Source organism: Tursiops truncatus, chromosome 5 (assembly GCF_011762595.2).
Source record: "Tursiops truncatus isolate mTurTru1 chromosome 5, mTurTru1.mat.Y, whole genome shotgun sequence".
Classification (NCBI taxonomy): domain Eukaryota; kingdom Metazoa; phylum Chordata; class Mammalia; order Artiodactyla; family Delphinidae; genus Tursiops; species Tursiops truncatus.
In genome coordinates this window covers 8,942,299-8,962,127 of record NC_047038.1, presented here as the reverse complement: position 1 = coordinate 8,962,127, position 19,829 = coordinate 8,942,299, and positions in this window count along the sequence as shown.

Genomic DNA, 19,829 nt, shown 5'->3' with positions numbered 1-19,829 from the left:
CGACATTGTGAAAATGACTATACTACCCAAAGCAATCTACAGATTCAATGCAATCCCTATCAGACTACCAATGGCTGTTCACAGAACTAGAACAAATAATTTCACAATTTGTATGGAAATACAAAAGACCCCAAAGAGCCAAAGCAATCTTGAGAAAGAAAAACAGAGCTGGAGGAATTAGGCTCCCTGACTTCAGACTATGCTACAAAGCTACAGTAATCAAGACAATATGGTACTGGCACAAAAACACAATTTAGTTCAATGGGACAGGATAGAAAGCCCAGAGATAAACCCATGCACATATTGTCACCTTATTTTTCATAAAGGAGGCAAGAATATACAATGGAGAAAAGACAACCTCTTCAATAAGTGGTGCTGGGAAAACTGGACAGCTACATGTAAAAGAATGAAATTAGACCACTCCCTAACACCATACACAAAAATAAACTCAAAGTGGATTAAAGACCTAAATGTAAGGCCAGAAACTATAAAACTCTTAGAGGAAAACATAGGCAGAACACTCTGACATAAATCACAGCAAGATCCTTTTTGACCCACCTCCTAGAGAAATGGAAATAAAAAAACAAAAATAAACAAATGGGACATAATGAAACTGCAAAGCTTTTGCGCAAAGGAAACCATAAACAAGACCAAAAGACAACCCTCAGAATGGGGGAAAATATTTGCAAATGAAGCAACTGACAAAGGATTTATCTCCAAAATTTACAAGCAGCACATGCAACTCAATATCAAAAAGACAACCCAATCCAAAAATGGGTGGAAGACGTAAATAGACATTTCTCCAAAGAAGGTATACAGATTGCCAACAAACACATGAAAGGATGCTCAACATCACTAATCATTAGAGAAATGCAGATCACCTCACACTAATCAGAATGGCCATCAACAAAAAATCTACAAACAAATGCTGGAGAGGGTGTGGGGAAAAGGGAGCCCTCTTGCACTGTTGGTGGGAATGTAAAGTGATACAGCCACTATGGAGAACAGTATGGAGGTTCCTTAAAAAATAAAAATAGAACTCCCATACGACCCAGCAATCCCACTACTGGGCATATACCCTGAGAAAACCATAATTCAAAAAGAGTCATGTCCCACAATGTTCATTGCAGCTCTATTTACAATAGCCAGGACATGGAAGCAACCTAAGTGTCCATCAACAGGTGAATGGATAAAGAAGATGTGGCACATATATACAATGGAATATTACTCAGCCATAAAAAGAAATGAAATTGAATTATTTGTAGTGAGGTGAATGGACCTAGAGTCTGTCATACAGAGTGAAGTAAGTCAGAAAAAGAAAAATAAATACCGTATGCTAACACATATATATGGAATCTAAAAAAAGAAAAAAATAAAGTCATGAAGAACCTAGGGGCAGGACGGGATTAAAGTCGCAGACCTGATAGAGAATGGACTTGAGGACACGGGGAGGGGGAAGGGTAAACTGGGACGAAGTGAGAGAGTGGCATGGACTTATATATACTACCAAATGTAAAACAGATAGCTAGTGGGAAGCAGCTGCATAGCACAGGGAGGTCAGCTCGGTGCTTTGTGACCACCTAGAGGGGTGGGATAGAGAGGGTGGGAGGGAGATGCAAGAGGGAGGAGATATGGAGATATATGTATATATATAGCTGATTCACTTTGTTATAAAGCAGAAACTAGCACACCACTGTAAAGGAGTTATACTCCAGTAAAGATGTAAAAAAAATAGTAAATAATAAATAAATAAAAGGGTCTTAACCAAAGTGTGTTGAAGTACCTCGTGGTAGAACTTAGGGTTTTCTAAGCTACATTCTTTTTTAAGTAGTTTTCTCTATGCAGTCACTCTACCTGTTGAAACTCAATTGTCTTCTGAGGCTCTCTTTCCACCAAAATTTCCTTATTCCCTCATTCAAAGGTGAGATGTACCTGATCATATGGGCATGGAGTACCTTATATATTAGTTTGGCCTTTATCACAGAACACTCCTTATAATATAAACAGAGCTTCAAATATAATCAAGAACCAAAATGTATAATCAAGAAAACAGATCTATTGTGCTCCTAGTAGGGATCAGTGTCAACTGAAATAATCTGTGAAGGTTGCAGGAAGGAAATGCTTGGGACAGGCCTTGAGGAAAATGCTGAGAATCATGTTCTTAGCAGAAAAGTCCCTTGAACCTGCCTATAACACTACTGAGCATTAGCTTGGGTGGTGATAAAAGGGTAGTCTTTTATAAACTGACAATATATGTGGTTGTGTTGGGGAAACCTGTTTTCCACCTCCTACGTGGGGGAAAAACCAGTTCTTTTCTACTATAGGTCTTCTCTGTGTGTCTTCTTTTCTACTCTCATAGACCACTTCATTTCTGACACTGGTCTCCAAATGCGTGGAGGTTTTCCCCAACAGCAAGCAATTCTCTGTGCCACCAGCTGGTGTCCTAGAGTTTAATACAATTCTGACACTATCTACCTGGAATTAGCATCAGACCCTGTGGGTTAAGGACTCAGTCCACAAGACTCCTCCCCAATTCAGATGCCAATCACAAAGTAGTAGGCCCTCAAGTTACTCAAAACTTCTGTCAGACTTGGCTACCAATCAGAGGTTCCCATAACCTCCTCCCTCTTGGATCAAGTTATTTGCTAGAGCAGGTCACAGAACTCAGGCAAGCATGTTTACCAGTTTATTAAAGAATATGATAAGGAATACAGATGAACAACCAGATGACAAGATACACAGGACGAGGTCTGAAGGGCCCTGAACACAGGAATTTCTGTCCAGTGGGGTTGAGATACATCGCCCTTCTGGTGTGGATGTGTTCCCCATCCTAGGAGCTCTCTGAATCCTCTACTGTTTGGATTTTATGGAAGATTTCTCATGTAAACATTATCAACTATTAACTTAATTTCCAGTTTCTCTCCCCAATCCACAGAATAGGGGTTGAGGCTGAAAATTCCCACCTTCTTTTCATGACTTGGTCTTTCTGGTGACCAGTCCCCATCCAGGAGCCCACCTAGAATTGCCTTATTAGAACAAAAGATACTCCTGGTGCTCTTAGGAATTTACAGGGGTTTTAGGAGCTGTGTGTCAGGTACAAGGTGAAAGGTCAAATATTAGAAAAAGAGATGGTTCTAGTATTCTTATCACTTAGGAAATTACAAAGGTTTTAGGAGCTCTGTGCCAGGAACTGGGGGCAGAGACCAATATATGTATTTTCTATTGTCTCACTGTGAGGCTAGTGGGAACTGAAGTTGAAGAAGTTTGATCAATCTTATTATGGCAGGAGTGAGGAGGATTATTAAGATGGTGGAAATAATGTAGGTATGGTGATCAATATTTGAATTCAGTAAAGCTGGAGGCGTTTTTTGAAATGCCTCTTGTTAAAGCATTCTCAAAATGGAAAACAATACAGTGGCATCATGTTAAAAAGAGGAAGATCATGAAGGTGATCCCAGGAATTAATACCTGGTATAGTGGAAGTGTACTTATTATGATTTATTAAATAAGTTGAATGTTCCAGAAACTTATTTCTTGGGCTTTTAATTTTCATGAGAATTATGTAAAGTAATTAAGAATTGTTTCAAAAAAGAATGTGAGTTCAGAGAGCTTAGGTCTCACAATTGGTAAATAAAAGATGCAAATTTGATCTCCAAAATTTATGTTCTTCAGACCAGACTACACTACTGCAAATCTGCTAAGGTTAAGTGAATACAAAGAATTGGAAAGTAAGCAGAACTGGCAATGTTGGCTGTCTAGCCAACCTCCATTCCCATCTTTTTGCTCTTTCCCAGTGGAGTCCTGAATGTGCTCTGGTATCCAGGCTCCTCAGCATGCATGGCTATGAGCTTTCAAGGAGACTAGACACAAACCCTACCATCAGGGTTCATTTCCCTTATCAGTGATAAATATAGACAAAGGTATATAGAGCATTCTAGCTAACGAGGTAAGGAAAAATTCCTCTGGTGGGTTTCTGGGAAATGTTCCTTGATGAGAGACACATAAAAAATCTTGGTCTCTTTTAGCTCTGAATGGGATAAACAGAATTGCATGCAAGTTATGGCAGTCCTATGAAACTGATACAAGGGGTACTAACCTAAGGACAAAGCTAGTAGCTATAATGTTCAAGTGGAAAATATAGAAGAAACTTGAGTCCATTTATAATGACATCAAGCCATTTTACTAATCAACCATAGAACCACTCTATCTTCTTATTATGTGGAGTAATATAGCTTTTAATATTTATTTTATTTGATTTTCTATAATCTATAGCAAATGTATTCTTTCATACATAATGCACAGGAAGATATTAAACTCTTAATGAGCTTTCTTCTCATCTCAATAAAGTAACCATAGTTATGGTATTATATACAACCATGGCACATGGATGACTTTTTATAAAAATAATTGAAAACATCCCAAATGCTAGATCATTAGAAATATCTAAATACAGATAGTTCTCTTTTTGCATGGTTCTGCTATGCATGCATTTCGGTTACCATGGCTTAGTTTTAAAGAAAACAAACAGGCCCCTAACTGCATGGTTCAAATTTTAGTTACCAAGCTATATTAACTAAGAGTAGCTGCATAAAGTATAACTTTGCTACAAACACTTCCGTCCACAAATCACTGTGCAACTAACAGATATAATACATTATGATCAGAGACCAACCACAATACTTCTTTCAAAGTCTGTTGGTGATTGGTTATTGTACAGCTGTTGCTTCAAACACAGATAGGCAAGTTTGTAGTTATGTTCCTGTTTTGTCTCCCAATGATTAACACACAGATTACAGATATGGAAAATCGAAAGAGGGAATTGGTCACTAAAGATAAAAATGAAGCAAAGAAACAAAGCTGATAACACTGGAAGTGAAATTAGACTTGAATGTCAACAAAGTTATAGAAGAAATTGCAAACTGTGAGAATGTGATACTGCTGCAGTGGGAGAGTCTCTACGTATACAGCCTCTGGGTATTAGCAAAGACAGCCTTACTGACACAAATGGGCAAGTGGTTGTGATGAAAAGAATGAATATGTCAGAAAGGAAGTGTCACTGGCAAAAATACTCTTGGAGATACTTCACAACATTGAAAGCACAAAGGATAAAATGTTGGAAACTGATACAGTTTTAGAAAGGAGTACGACAATTCACCAAGGCATAGAAAAGTTTCTTATGCTGTAAGTTGTACAATGAGAAGAAGACAAAAGCACTGTGAAAACTACTCTTGATAACTTTTTCCAAGGAAATAAAACACTTTAATTTGTCATGTTTCTGATGTTTCAAATTATAGTGCACTAAATATTAATTTTACAATTTGTTTTATTTCATTATACATTTATAACCAACAGTAAAGAATTTTTAATATTTTGACAAAATTTTTTAAAGATCAGAGAACAATTTTATTTTTCCGTTTATAATTAAGATCACTTTGTACAGTGTCAGCTTGCATGGATATTTATACAGTCTTATATTACCATGCAAAGTGAGGACTATTTGTACTTCCAGAAGCCAGAAAAAAAAATCATTAGTTTTACTGTTTTCTATTGCTGTTTAGAATAATTTAGAACACATCTGTAATAAGAAATCTCAGAAAAGGCTTGGGGTATTTTTCTTGTACTTAATTCTACCTTAAGAGAAGAAATGTCCTTAGCAGCTAGCAAGTAAGGCTTTGATATTCCCAACTGAACATAAACAGTCTTCAGAGAATATTTAAAAATGATCAGGCAAGCCACTCTATGATTGTGGTGAAACAAAACAGAGATAAGGACACTCTTCAACCACAACAATGATTATCTTCTTTCAGCATGACCTATAACTGCTTCCTTACCAATGACAAACCTGTCCCCAGCTTTGATCCTCTCCCATCCAAAAATACCATGAGTCTCATTTGCCATATTGTTTCTGCTTTCTGGTAGCATCCAGTCCAAAACTGGACCCTATTCCTTAAACCCTCCATAGAATTGTCTACTCCAAGCTCAAATTCTATCATAATCACCTCTGAACTACTTATTACCAGGATGTTTTATTTTTCCTTTGATTGCATTCTCCCCGACTACTGCAAGTTCAATGAACCTTACCTTTTTTTGACCGTAGATATGTTCTTGGTGGCCTTTGGCTTCAACAATACCAAATTGCACTGAGGTTATAAATATAAAAACTGAAAGGAAACTGTTCTGTTCACTTTAGCGCAATTATATACTGTAGCGATAGATACTACATCATTTTATTTTAATAGTGGATTTCTCCTGCTCCACGTGAGGAATGAACTTAAGTAGGAATTTTTTATATATGTAACAAGGCAAATGGAGTACATTGTAGAAAATTATCTTATTTTTCAAGTGAATGTAGTACTGAGATACTTAATAATTTAACCAAATTAGCATATTTTCAGGCCTTTTATAATTTGAACTTAGAAAAACATAGAGTGAAAATATTACATGATATTTATTCATACACATGGGAAATATTTATCATATAATACATAAAATTATATGGGTAGATTACTTATTTTGTAATTAAAGTGGTACATTCCTAAATATTACTTCTATTGAACTTCTCATATTTGTCATTTATAAGCCTTATTGCTCATATTTTAGAGACAATGATGTATTTTCAATTCATGCTTTAGCTCTAAAAATTCAACTCTAGAATTACATTCTTGTCATCAATTCATATAGTTAGTTCCAGTGGCCTCCACTTAGATGTAGTACATATTTATTCTCTAAAAAGAAAGTGAAAAATATTAGTATTTGTGTGTTAGAGTGAATTTAACAATAAAAATATTTCTCATACAGAAAGAATATTGTCTCAGGTAAAAGATAATCTTATCATATACATTTTTAATGAGAGGAAAAATTTCATAAACACCAAGTGAGGAAAATTCTAAAAAAAATCAGATTTTAAGATTAAGAAGATATACATTTTTGGTATCAAAAACATGGAAAGTCCACCAAAACACAACCTTTGTACAAAGCTAAAAGCAAGAAAGTCAAAGCATAATCTTACTCTCCTGAATGCATTTCTGTTATTAAGTACAGAAAAGTAATTGTATGTTGACTATTTACTAACGCATTCAGCTAACGCATTGGGCAGCCTTGAACATTCCTTGTGTTATTTATCCATGATTATTCCTTAATCTATGGCATCTTCTGTTGCCATTTACATTTTCTTTATCTGTTTGCTCATTTATATGGTTTTGCATTTACTCAGGAAATGCAAGTGGCTGATGAGACCAGAAAACACTGTTCACCGATCGTAACTAATGAATAAAAGAGCTCACTGTGAATGTGAGCGGGGTTATTGTTTTCTACAAGATTCATAAATATAAATACTTGAAAAGGAAATTGAAAATGTAGTTGCTAAGTGAAGCATGTTTCTGGAGGTTTTCTTTCGTAATGGCTTTCTGAATTATCTCTGTATCAATCAAGATACTGGCCCTGTTAAATCCATTAGATATCATACATCATGAAAAACATTATTATTTTTTGGGCAGTGTTAATAATTTTTGTTCCTTAAAGAGAATTTTGAAATGGATTTTTATGATAAAAGTATAGGCCCACTTGAGAACACTACTTAATTCAAGGTGTTTCTCAAAGTATTTTGAACAATTCCGAAGTTTATAGGAAAACAAGTGAGGTGCCAGTAAGTCAGAAGGTGAGGAAACCAGTAAGCATACACGGGAGCATTAATAATCGCATTTTCAGAAATTCAGTGCATCGACGATCAAGACCATCAGTTGTCATCCTTTTGAAGCTGCCTCACCTTGAACAAATATTCTTCCTTATAACAAAAAATATAATACATATTTTATATGGATATTTAGATGATTAAATAAGATAATGCTTGTAAAATAGCTTTTGACTAGCATTTTACTCTCCAGTATTTTGCCCTATCTGTATAGACTATCTGAATATTTATCTAATCAGTATGTTGAGAATAAAACTGGTTCTAGCATTTTCAGCTGCAAAGTTATTAGTTGTCTGTTAAGTAGTTTGAAAGTCTCAAAATCAAATTCAATAGTGAAGCTAGTCAAATGGATTGATAATGAAGATATCTTTTTGCTACTTCACAGTTTATGAGAGTTGATGTAAGAATACAGCAGGAAATATCACCAAAGAAAACTCACCTAGGGTTAGGGTTTCCAGTTCTGCGTCATTCTGTCCTGATCTGTTCAACCTGTAGCTCACTTTGTAATGGAACAAGTGGGCTATTGCCAGCTGCACAATGAAAAGACCAAATACCAAGGCAATGGTCTATTGCAGAAAGAAAAGGCTTTATTGCAGGGAAGCCAAGCAAGGAGACAGGAAACAATGCTCAGATCTCTCTGCCCATTAGCTGTTGAGTGAGATATTTATGGTACAAGAGAATAAGAGGGAGAGGGGGCTGAGAAATGATTGGTGGAAAGCAGTTTGTAAGTTCTGAGACTTCTCTGCCAGACGTGACTACTCTTCATGCCTCTTCATGGGTCACATGTCCAAATTTAGGGAGTTCAGTATGTAACATGCAGTGGATTTTTGGCTTGTGACCTCTAAACTTCACTATCAGTCATCCTAGTCCCTCTGTGCCTGCAAGATGCTCAGCAGAAGGGGCTGTCAGCAAGTTGTTTCCATATCTGCTGCTTCCCTGGAATTCAGCAAAACAAACTTGGTGTTCCTGGTGTATCATTTTATTTCTACCTTATGGGACTTGTAAGTTACAGGGTGCAATTTGAGCTTTAAATATGCATTCACATTAGAACCCTCCTTCCCTCTTTTTTTTTTTTGAGATGATTTTTTATTGAAGTACAGTTGCTTTACACTGCTGTGTCAGTTTCTGCTGTACAGCAAAGTGAATCAGCCATATTTATATGTATATCCTCTCTTTTTTCGATTTCCTTTCATCCCGCTTATTGCAGAAAAACAGTAGATTCAAAATGATTGCTCAGGCTTCTTTGTCTCAGTTCCTAATTCCATTCACTTCAAAGAGGTACATTTTTCATCAAAACTCCTAGGGTCTCTGGATTTCTATTTTAGATTCATCTGAATTTTTGCTCAAACTGTGACAATAAATGCTAGTCTCTTCCGTATGAGAGGCAGAATTGAAAAGCACCTTACAGTTTCTGATGATTAAATTAAAGCCTTTGATTAGGAGCAAACATGCAAGTTGGTTTAAAAGCCCCAATAAAGTTGAGTTTATACATTTGAAATTAACATTTGTCTCTAATCCTGTTGATCTTCTGACCTTGTTTGTGCTAAATATAGGTCTGTCTTCAAGTTAATGCATAATTTTGTACTCTGTGGACTTAAATTAAATGCCAGATAACTTCAAAAGCTAAAATTAATTGCAAAAATGAAAAGAAGACACACATCAATGATTCATTTTTAAAGTTGATATCCACATAGCATTTTATATCCATTTAAAACTGTTAGCTTATCCCTTATTTAGCTTCCCTTAATAATTAAAAGCTTGATATACTGCAAGAGTGCACTTGTGGGAGAAAATGTTACGCACTGTTAAATCCTCCCTATCCTGAATACTTTAAAATAAAAATGTGGAATGAAATTTGTTATATCCAGTTTTTACTCCTCAAGTTTAAAGACAATTTATTCTTATGAAGTAAAAAATAAATAGTTAAAAATATTTTATTGTGGCCTTTTTTAAAGTTCAGAAGAAGAAAAAAAAATATCTGAACCAAAGATATGTACTGTTGTGTTGACTGAGTTATATATGTAATAGTCTTAGATATTTAAATATTTATTTTCATTATTATAATAACAGATATTATTAAGAGTTCTCATTAATCCTTAGGGACAATAATAACCTGTATTTATAGAGGAAGATTATACTTCTCATTACTCACCTTCCTCAAAAAGTATAGATTTTTTTTCTTTAAACAAGAAATTATACCTTGATAAAAATATCCAAGAAGTTTAGTAGAGGATCTAGATTTTTTGCCTAAATGATGTCAAGTATTTATTTAGTAGGAAAGTAGATGGTCATGAAACCATATTCAAGCCCCTGTGTTCCTTTCCTTTGAAGTAAAAGGCTTTTGCTTTAGTTTCCCAGGCCTCCGTTGTGTCCCAAAAGGCTAACTTAAGAGTTAGCGATCAGGAAAAAAATTATTTTGTAATTAGTAAGCACAAGGAAACTGATGAGGCTTTATTAATATATATTTAAAAAATAGATCTCAATACAAAGAGCATTACGGAAACATAAAATAACATTTCATAATGAAAAAGTGTAGACTTTAGGAGCACATGACAATCAGAGTACATATGCACTTAATAACAGACCTTGAAAACACAGGAAGCAATCAGGGAACAGAAATAAAGGGCAAAATAGACCAATCCAAAATCATACTTAGGGATTCTATTATAGTTCTCAATAGTCATCCATGTTGTATATAATTAATAATGGTCTTAGGACATAAGGGTTACCGACCAGGGTTCTTGGCCTTCCCCAATGAATAGAAATTGACTAGAGGCCAGACAAGAAATTCAGGCAAGTCTTTACTGGGGCCCCTGCTGCAGCAGGGGGCGGTGAGAACAAAAAACAAGTTCCCTTGCTTGCTCCCAAGGGGGGGCAAGCTTGTTCCTTATGTGGGGTGAGGGTAGGGGTATGTCCAGGGGTCAGGCCAGAGGCGTGACTTAGGTGGTTTGTCCATCCCTTGGGTGGTGGTGTGCGCAGGGGGCATGCGCAGTACCTACATTGGCTCCTGACACGCTGTTTGTGCTCCAGGCTCTTCAAAATTGGTAGTTCGGTTTTTTGGTCTCTTTGTATCTTTTGGGTCCAGAATTTGCCCCAACTGTGCATGCATGCAGTTATTTTTAGTCCCATATAGTTTCTTCATATTTTGTTGCTCAAGGAGAGGTGTATCCAGGTGCAAGCATTGCAGCACTGCAGCAGAGAGTCCCAGGTCCCAGCTGTCTCATAAGAATCTTTATTAATAAAAACAATTGATGATTTGGACTTAAAATTTAAAACTCCTCAACAAAAGACAGTGATAAGAAAATGAAAATGCAAGGCACAGAGTGGGAAAAATACCTCAGTTACTTATGTCTGACAAGGCTTCGGCACCAATATATATAAAACTCCTACAAATGAATAATACAAATACAAATAATGTGCAAAAGAGAGTAGCCACTTCAGAAAAGCATAGTTAGAAATGCCAAATAAAAACATAAAAAGCGGGGCTTCCCTGGTGGCAAAGTGGTTGAGAATCTGCCTGCCAATGCAGGGGACACGGGTTCAAGCCCTGGTCTGGGAAGATCCCACATGCCGCGGAGCAACTAGGCCCATGAGCCACAACTACTGAGCCTGCGCATCAGGAGCTTGTGCTCCACAACAAGAGAGGCCATGACAGAGGCCTGCGCACTGCGATGAAGAGTGGCCCCCACTCGCCGCAACTAGAGAAAGCCCATGCACAGAAACGAAGACCCAACACAGCCAAAAATAAATAAATAAAATTAAAAAAACAAAAACATAAAAAGGTGCCCAAAATTAGTAGTTAATGGGGAAGTGCCAATCATTTTCTAGAACAGCTAGAATCAGAGATTGAAAATAAAAAATGTTGACAAGGATGCAGAACAGCTGAAGCTCTTCTATACTGTAGGTGAACGTGTAAGATGGAAAACTACTTTCCTATGTGTGTTTGGCATGTGTGTGTAGCATTTACCTGTAAAGTTAAACATACAATTACTATATAACCCAAGCAATTCCACATCTAGAGGTCTACTCAAGTGAAAAGAAAACATATATACCCCCCAAAGATGTGTACAATAGCAACATTTAGAGCTGATTTTCTTGTAATAGACAAAGACCAGAAACAACCTAAATGCCCATCAACAGGTTAATGGATAATCAAAGTGTGCTTTAGTCAATCAATGGAATACTGCTCAACAACGAGAAGAACAAAATATTGATACAAATAAACAGATAAATTTCAAACAATTGTGTTGAACAAATGGAATGACAAAACATATACATATGTGAGCACATAATATTCAGAATATTAATAATATACAATATGAATATACATGAGTATATAATATACATGAAGTTTTGAGAACAGGCAAGATAAAGATACAGTGATTTAATTCAGATTGGTGGTTGCCTGGAAGTTGGTGATAATCGTGGTGCATGAGAAGAACTTTCTGTGGTGATGATAATATTCTCTGTCTTAGGTGGTAGTTAAATTGGCATATGTTTGTTGAAAATCTTTAATTTTTGAATTTTACTTATTTTTTTATACAGCAGGTTATTAGTCATCAGTTTTATACACCAGTGTATACATGTCTGTTGAAAATCTTTAAATGGTAGATTTAAAATATAGGCATTTTATTGCATGTTAATTATTCTTTAATAAGTTTATTTAGAATAAAATAAAACTGTAAAACCTAGGAGACTCAATATCCACAGGCTAAAATGAAATAAAATAGAAAAACCTAAAAAAAGAGATTAAAAGCCTTAAAGTTTAAGAGCATAATATAAAATTTTAATATTTTATTATTAAATCTGTTTAAAAAGGTATTTATTTAAGGTTATTAAAATGACCTCTTACTTCTGTTATTATTTTTGTTATTTTTAATGCTAGGATTCCTCTTAGAGTATATCTTTTATTCAGAGAACTCCCTTTATATTATATTTTTTCTCTCTGCTGATTTCATGTTGTATACATCTTTATAAAATAGAAGCTATCAGGGAGACCTTCAAGATGTTGGAGGAGTAAGACACGGCAGTCACCTTCCTCCCCACAAATACAACGGAAATACATCTATATGTGGAAAAACTACAGAACACCTAAGGAACGCTGGCATAACACCTCAGACTTCCCAAAAGACAAGAAACTACCCACATAGCTGCCACTGTGGCTGACAGGGTCTTGGTGCTCCAGCTGGGTGTCAGACCTGTGGCTCTGAGGAAAGAGAACTGAGTTCAGGATATTGGTACCCCAGAGACCTCAAAGCTCCATGTAATTTCAAACAGCGGAAGCTCTCCAGAGATCTCCATCTCAATGCTAAGACCCAGCTCCACTCAAAGACCAGCACGCTACAGTGCTGGACACCCTATGCCAAACAACTAGCAAGACAGGAACACAACCCCAGCCATTAGCAAAGAGGCTGCCTCAAATCATAATATCACAGACACCCCAAAACACACCACCAGACATGGTCCTGCCCACCAGAGAGACAAGATCCAGCCTCAACCACCAGAACACAGGCACTAGTCCCCCCCATCAGGAAGCTAACACAACCCACTGAACCAACTGTAGCCACTGCAGGCAGACACCAAAAACAGTGGGAACTACGAACCTGCAGTCTGCGAAAAGGAGACCCCAAACACAGCAAGTGAAACAAAATGTGAAGACAGAAAAACAGCAGATGAAGTAGCAAGGTAAAAACCCACCAGACCAGACAGATGAAGAGAAAATAGGAATTCAAAGTAATGATGAAAAAGAATTCAGAGTAATGATAGAAAAGATGATACAAAATCTTAGCAATAGAAAGGAGGAAATATAAGAAAAGTTTAACAAGGACCTAGAAGAACCAAAGAGCAGGCAAACAATGAGGAACAACACCATAAATGAAATTTAAAATTCTCTAGAAGGAATCAACAGAATAAGAGGCAGAAGAATGGACAAGTGACCTGGAAGATAAAATAGTGTGAATAACTACGGCAGAGGAGAATAAAGAAAAAAGAATAAAGAGAATTGAGGACATTCTTAGAGACTTCTGGGGCAACAATAAACACACCAACTATCAAATTATAGGGGTCCCAGAAGAAGAAGAGAAAAAGAAAGGGACTGAGAAAATATTTGAAGAGATTATAGTTGAAAAGTTCCCTAATATGGGAAAAGAAATAGTCATTCAAGTCCAGGAAGGGCAGAGAGTCCCATACAGGATAAATCCAAGGAGAAACGTGCCAAGACACATATTAATCAAACTATCAAAACTTAAATACAAAGAAAAAATATTAAGAGCAGCAAGGGAAAAACAACAACATACAAGGGAATCCCCATAAGGTTAACAGCAGACCTTTCAGCAGAAACTCCGCTAGCCAGAAGGGAGTGGCAGGACATATTTAAAGTGATGGAAGGGAAAAACCAACAACCAAGATTGCTCTGCTCAGCAAGGATCTCATTCAGATTTGATGGAGAAATTAAAACCTTTAGAGACAAGCAAAAGCTAAGAGAATTCAGCACCACCAAACCAGCTTTACAACAAATGCTTAAGGATCTTCTCTAGGCAGGAAACACAAGAGAAGAAAAAGACCTACAATAACAAACCCAAAACAATTAAGAAAATGGGAATAGGAACATACATATTGATAATTACCTTAAATGTAAATGGATTAAATGCTCCCACCAAAAGACATAGACTGCCTGAATGGATACAAACACAAGACCCATATATATGCTGTCTACAAGAGACCCACTTCAGACCTATGGACACATACAGACTGAAAGTGAGGAGATAGAATAAGATATTCCATGCAAATGGAAATCAAAAGAAAGTTGATGTACCAATTCTCATATCAGACAAAATAGACTTTAAAATAGACTGTTACAACAGATAAAGAAGGACACTAAGTAATGATCAAGGGATCAATGCAAGAAAAAGATATAAAAGTTGTACATATATATGCACCCAACATAGGAGCACCACAATATATAAGGCAAATGCTAACAGCAATAAAAGGGGAAATCAACAGTAACACAATCATAGTAGGGGACTTTAACACCCCACTTTCACCAATGGACAGATCATCCATACTGAAAATAAATAAACACAAGCTTTAAATGATACATTAAACAAGATGGACTTAATTGATATTTAGAGGACATTCCATCCTAAAACAACACAATACACTTCTCAAGTGCTCATGGAACATTCTCCAGGATCATATCTTGGGTCACAGATCAAGCCTTGGTAATTTAAGAAAATTGGAATTGTATCAAGTATCTTTTCCAACCACAATGCTGTGAGACTAGATATCAATTGTAGGAAAAAATCTGTAAAACATAAAAACACATGGAGGCTAAACAATATACTACCTAATAACCAAGAGATCCCTGAAGAAGTCAAAGAGAAAATCAAAAAAATACCGAGAAACAAATGACAATGAAAACACGACAACCCAAAATCTATGGGATGCAGCAAAAGCAGTTGTAAGAGGGAAGTTTATAGCAATACAATCCTACCTCAAGAAACAAGAAACATGTCAAATAAACAACCTAAACTTAAACCGAAAGCAATTAGAGAAAGAAGAACAAAAAATCCCAAAGTTAGCAGAAGGAAGGAAATCATAAAGATCAGATCAGAAAGAAATGAAAAGAAATGAAGAAAACAGTAGCAAAGATCAATAAAAATAAACGCTGGTTCCTTGAGAAGATAAACAAAATTGATAAACCATTAGCCAGACTTATCAAGAAAATAAGGGAGACAACTCAAGTCAACAGAATTAGAAATGAAAAAGGAAAAGTAACAACTGAAACTGCAGAAATACAAAGGATCATGAGAGATTACTACAAGCAACAATATGCCTAAAAATGGACAACCTGGAAGAAATAGACAAATTCTTAGAAAAGCACAACCTTCCAAGACTGAACCAGGAAGAAATAGAAAATATAAACATACCAATCACAACCACTGAAATTGAGACTGTGATAAAAAATCTTCCAGCAAACAAAAGTCCAGGACCAGATGGCTTCAGAGGCGAATTCTATCAAACATTTAGAGAAGAGCTAACACCTGTCTTTCTCAAACTCTTCCAAAATATAGCAGAGGGAGGAACACTCCTAAATGCATTCTGTGAGGCCACCATCACCCTGATACCAAAACCGGACAGAGATGTCAGAAAGAAAACTACAGTCCAATATCACTGATGAACAGAGATGCAAAAGTCCTCAACAAAATACTAGCAAACAGAATCCAGCAGCACATTAAAAGGGTCATATACCATGATCAAGTGGGGTTTATCCCAGGAATGCAAGGATTCTTCAATATACAAAAATCAATCAATGTGATTAACCATATTAACAAATTGAAGGAGAAAAACTATATGATCATCTCAGTAGACACAGAAAAAGCTTTTGACAAAATACAACACCCATTTATCATAAAAACCCTCCAGAAAGTAAGCATAGAGAGAACTTACCTCAACATATTAAATGCCATATATGAGAAACCCACAGCCAACATCGTTCCCAATGGTGAATAACTGGAAGCATTTTGTCTAAGATCAGGAACAAGACAAGTTTGTCCACTCTTGCCACTATTATTCAACATAGTTTTGGAAGTTTTAGCCACAGCAATCAGAGAAGAAAAAGAAAGAAAAAGAATCCAAATCAGAAAAGTAGAAGTAAAGCTGTCACTGTTTGCAGATGACATGATACTATACATAGAGAATCCTAAAGATGCTACCAGAAAACTACTAGAGCTAATCAATGAATTTGGTAAAGTAGCAGGCACAGAAATCTCTTGCATTCCTATACACTAATGATGAAAAATCTGACAGAGAAATTAAAGAAACACTCCCATTTACCATTGCAACAAAAAGAATAAAATACCTAGGAATAAACCTACCTAAGGAGACAAAAGACCTGTATGCCGAAAATTATAAGACACTGTTGAAAGAAATTAAAGATGATACAAATAGATGGAGAGATATATCATGTTCTTGGATTGGAAGAATCAACATTGTGAAAATGACTCTACTACCTAAAGCAATCTACAGATTCAGTACAATCCCTATCAAACTAGTAATGGCATTTTTCACAGAATTAGAACAAAAAAATTCACAATTTTTATGGAAACACCAAAGACCCCAAATAGCCAAAGTAATCTTGAGAAAGAAAAACGGAGCTGGAGGAAGCAGGCTCCTGGAATTCAGACTATACTACAAAGCTACAGTAATCAAGACAGTATGGTACTGGCACAAAAACAGAAATTTAGATCCATGGAACAGGATAGAAAGCCCAGAGATAAACCCACACACATATGGTCACCTTATCTTTGATAAAGAAGGCAAGAATATACAATGGTGAAAAGACAACCTCTTCAATAAGTGGTGCTGGGAAAACTGGACAGCTACATGTAAAAGAATGAAATTAGAACTCTCCCTACACCATACACAAAAGTAAAGTCAAAATTGATTAAAGACCTACATGTAAGGTAAGATACTATAAAACTCTTAGAGGAAAACATAGGCAAAAAGTTCTGAAGAACCTAGGGGCAGGACAGGAATAAAGACGCAGACGTAGAGAATGGACTTGAGGACATGGGGAAGGGGAAGGGTAAGCTGGGACGAAGTGGCATGGACCTATATATACTACCAAATGTAAAATAGATAGCTAGGTGGAAGCAGCCACATAGCACAAGGAGATCAGCTCAGTGCTTTGTGACCACGTAGACGGGTGGGCTAGGACAGGTGGGAGGGAGACACAAGAGGGAGGAGATATGGGGATATATGTATATGTATCGCTGATTCACTTTCTTATAAAGCAGAAACTAATACACCATTGTAAAGCAATTATACTGCTATAAAGATGTTAGGAAAAAAAAAAAATAGAAGCTAACATCGGAGGCTTTATAATCCAGTACTGTGCTTTCAGGCAGGGCCACAAACTGAACCACTGAGACAGATGGTTGTCTGGCTTATTCTTACTGATGTTCAGAGAAAGACATTTTATAAATTCCCTTGGTAGTGCATTTTTGTGTTTAAACAACTCTTAATGTCAATAAGTTATTTCTTACAACTAACCTGAAACTCTCTTTCTCAAACATGAGTTTCAAATGCTTGTTTTATTCTCAGTGGAGCAAGACAACAGATGGGCAGTATCTTCCTATGAAAAACTATTCATACACTGGAAGACAGTTGCTAACAAGACCCCTTATTTGATCTTAAATTTAATCAACCCAATTCACATAATGAAATAGATGTTCTCTCAAGTTCATCCAATCTATACCTAACAGTTTATGGTTTGGAAATGTATCCTGTAGGTTGTTCGATTGATATAAATTTTTATGCCAGTAAATATGTTAATATTTGTAAATAATGATTTTTTGGATACTTATAATTATTCATTCCCGTATTAATATCTTAGAGAATCTCAGTGATAAAAGAAGTCCATTTAAATTTGCTTATCAAAATATTTTCGTATTCCTCTTCTACCACCCTCCCTTTTAATGCAACTCACTGATTAATACTCACTAATATAGAACACTGTGTATATGGCATTCTAATTTCTTTGTCATTACATTTCGGTCAAATAGCTAACGTATCTCAAAACAGTGACTATTACATCGTTCTTTAAATATAAAATTTGATTGTAGTTGGGAAATACCCTGCTTTACAGATATACCTGTAGAATAACAATCTTAAGCATGACTGGAAACAGTCAACTAATATGTAAAAATAGTTTTTCACATCTTCAGGAAACTACTGTAGCACAGAGGACAAAATATCTGGAACACAATGAAAAATAACAAAGCATAAGGGAAAAAATATATTTCCAAAAATCAGTAAACAAAATAGACAAAAATACAGAGATAGGGTTTATGGAGTCATCAGATTATGACTTCTAAATAACTACAATTAAATATTTCAGTAATTAAGTTTCCAGATGGAAATTCTGGGGTAAATAACTGGAAACTGTTAAAATGAATCCAATATATATTACAAAATTGAGAAGAAAACCTGAAATTAATACATACCTGATGGGTTTAATAGCAGATTAAACATAACTAAAGAAAGAGAATTAAAATACTGTATGATATAAAATACCTACATTAGAGTTTGGAAAGACAAAATGATGGGAAATATAGAAGAAAAACTAAGAAATACAAATTATTTATAAATTTTAAATAAAATTTAAAATGAATGAATGAACCCACATCCCCTGCATCGGCAGGCGGACTCCCAACCATTGCGCCACCAGGGAAGCCCAATATATTGTTATTAATTAAGCTTTAATGATAAAGAATACTTTGGAAATACTTTGGTATGGCATGATGATAAAAAAATATGATTGAAGCAAATAATAACTAATTCTAAATTTGTCTACATTTAATATTGATTCAAACTTAAAGGTAAAACAGACAAAGCCAAAGATACTGTGAAATGCTAACCTCTTTCAGTAAATTATAAAAAAAAATGCATATAATAAAATTTAGTAATTATATGGAATTTATGGGAAACACAAGTAAAAAACAATTTTTTGCTTTTCATTTTTAACGTCACTGAGAATGTTTTCCATAATTAATCAACTGTTGGGCCATAAAGCAGTTCTCAACTGTTTCAAATTATTTAAATCATTTATTATATATTTTGTGGGCTAGAATTCAAAAACAAAGCTAGAAAATTTATTTATATTTTGAAATTATGTAATGCATTTCCTACCAACCTGTGAAGCAAAAGAGAAATAATAAAGTTAATAAGAAAATATTTTTAACTGAATGATATTAAAAATGCCGCAGATTAAAAATTTTAAATGAATCCAGTACTCTGCTTAGAGGGAATTTACCGTTTTAATTACATATATTAGAGAAAAGCTGAAAATCAATAAGTATCTGTCCCAAAAGTTTAGAAAAAGAAACACATAGAAGCTCCAGGAAAGTAAAAGGAAAAAAAAAATGAGTTGAAAAATAATAATATGTAAATAAAAATTAGCAAGCAATATTTAAAATCAGTATGACTAATAAATGAGAAAAATCATGATTCTCTTGATTGGTGCAGAAAAATAATGTAATAAATTTCAATATGTATTTATGAGGGGAAAAAAAGCACTAAGAAAAGGCAGCCTCTTCAATCTAATGAAGTGTGTCTTCAATTAACATCAGCCAACTGT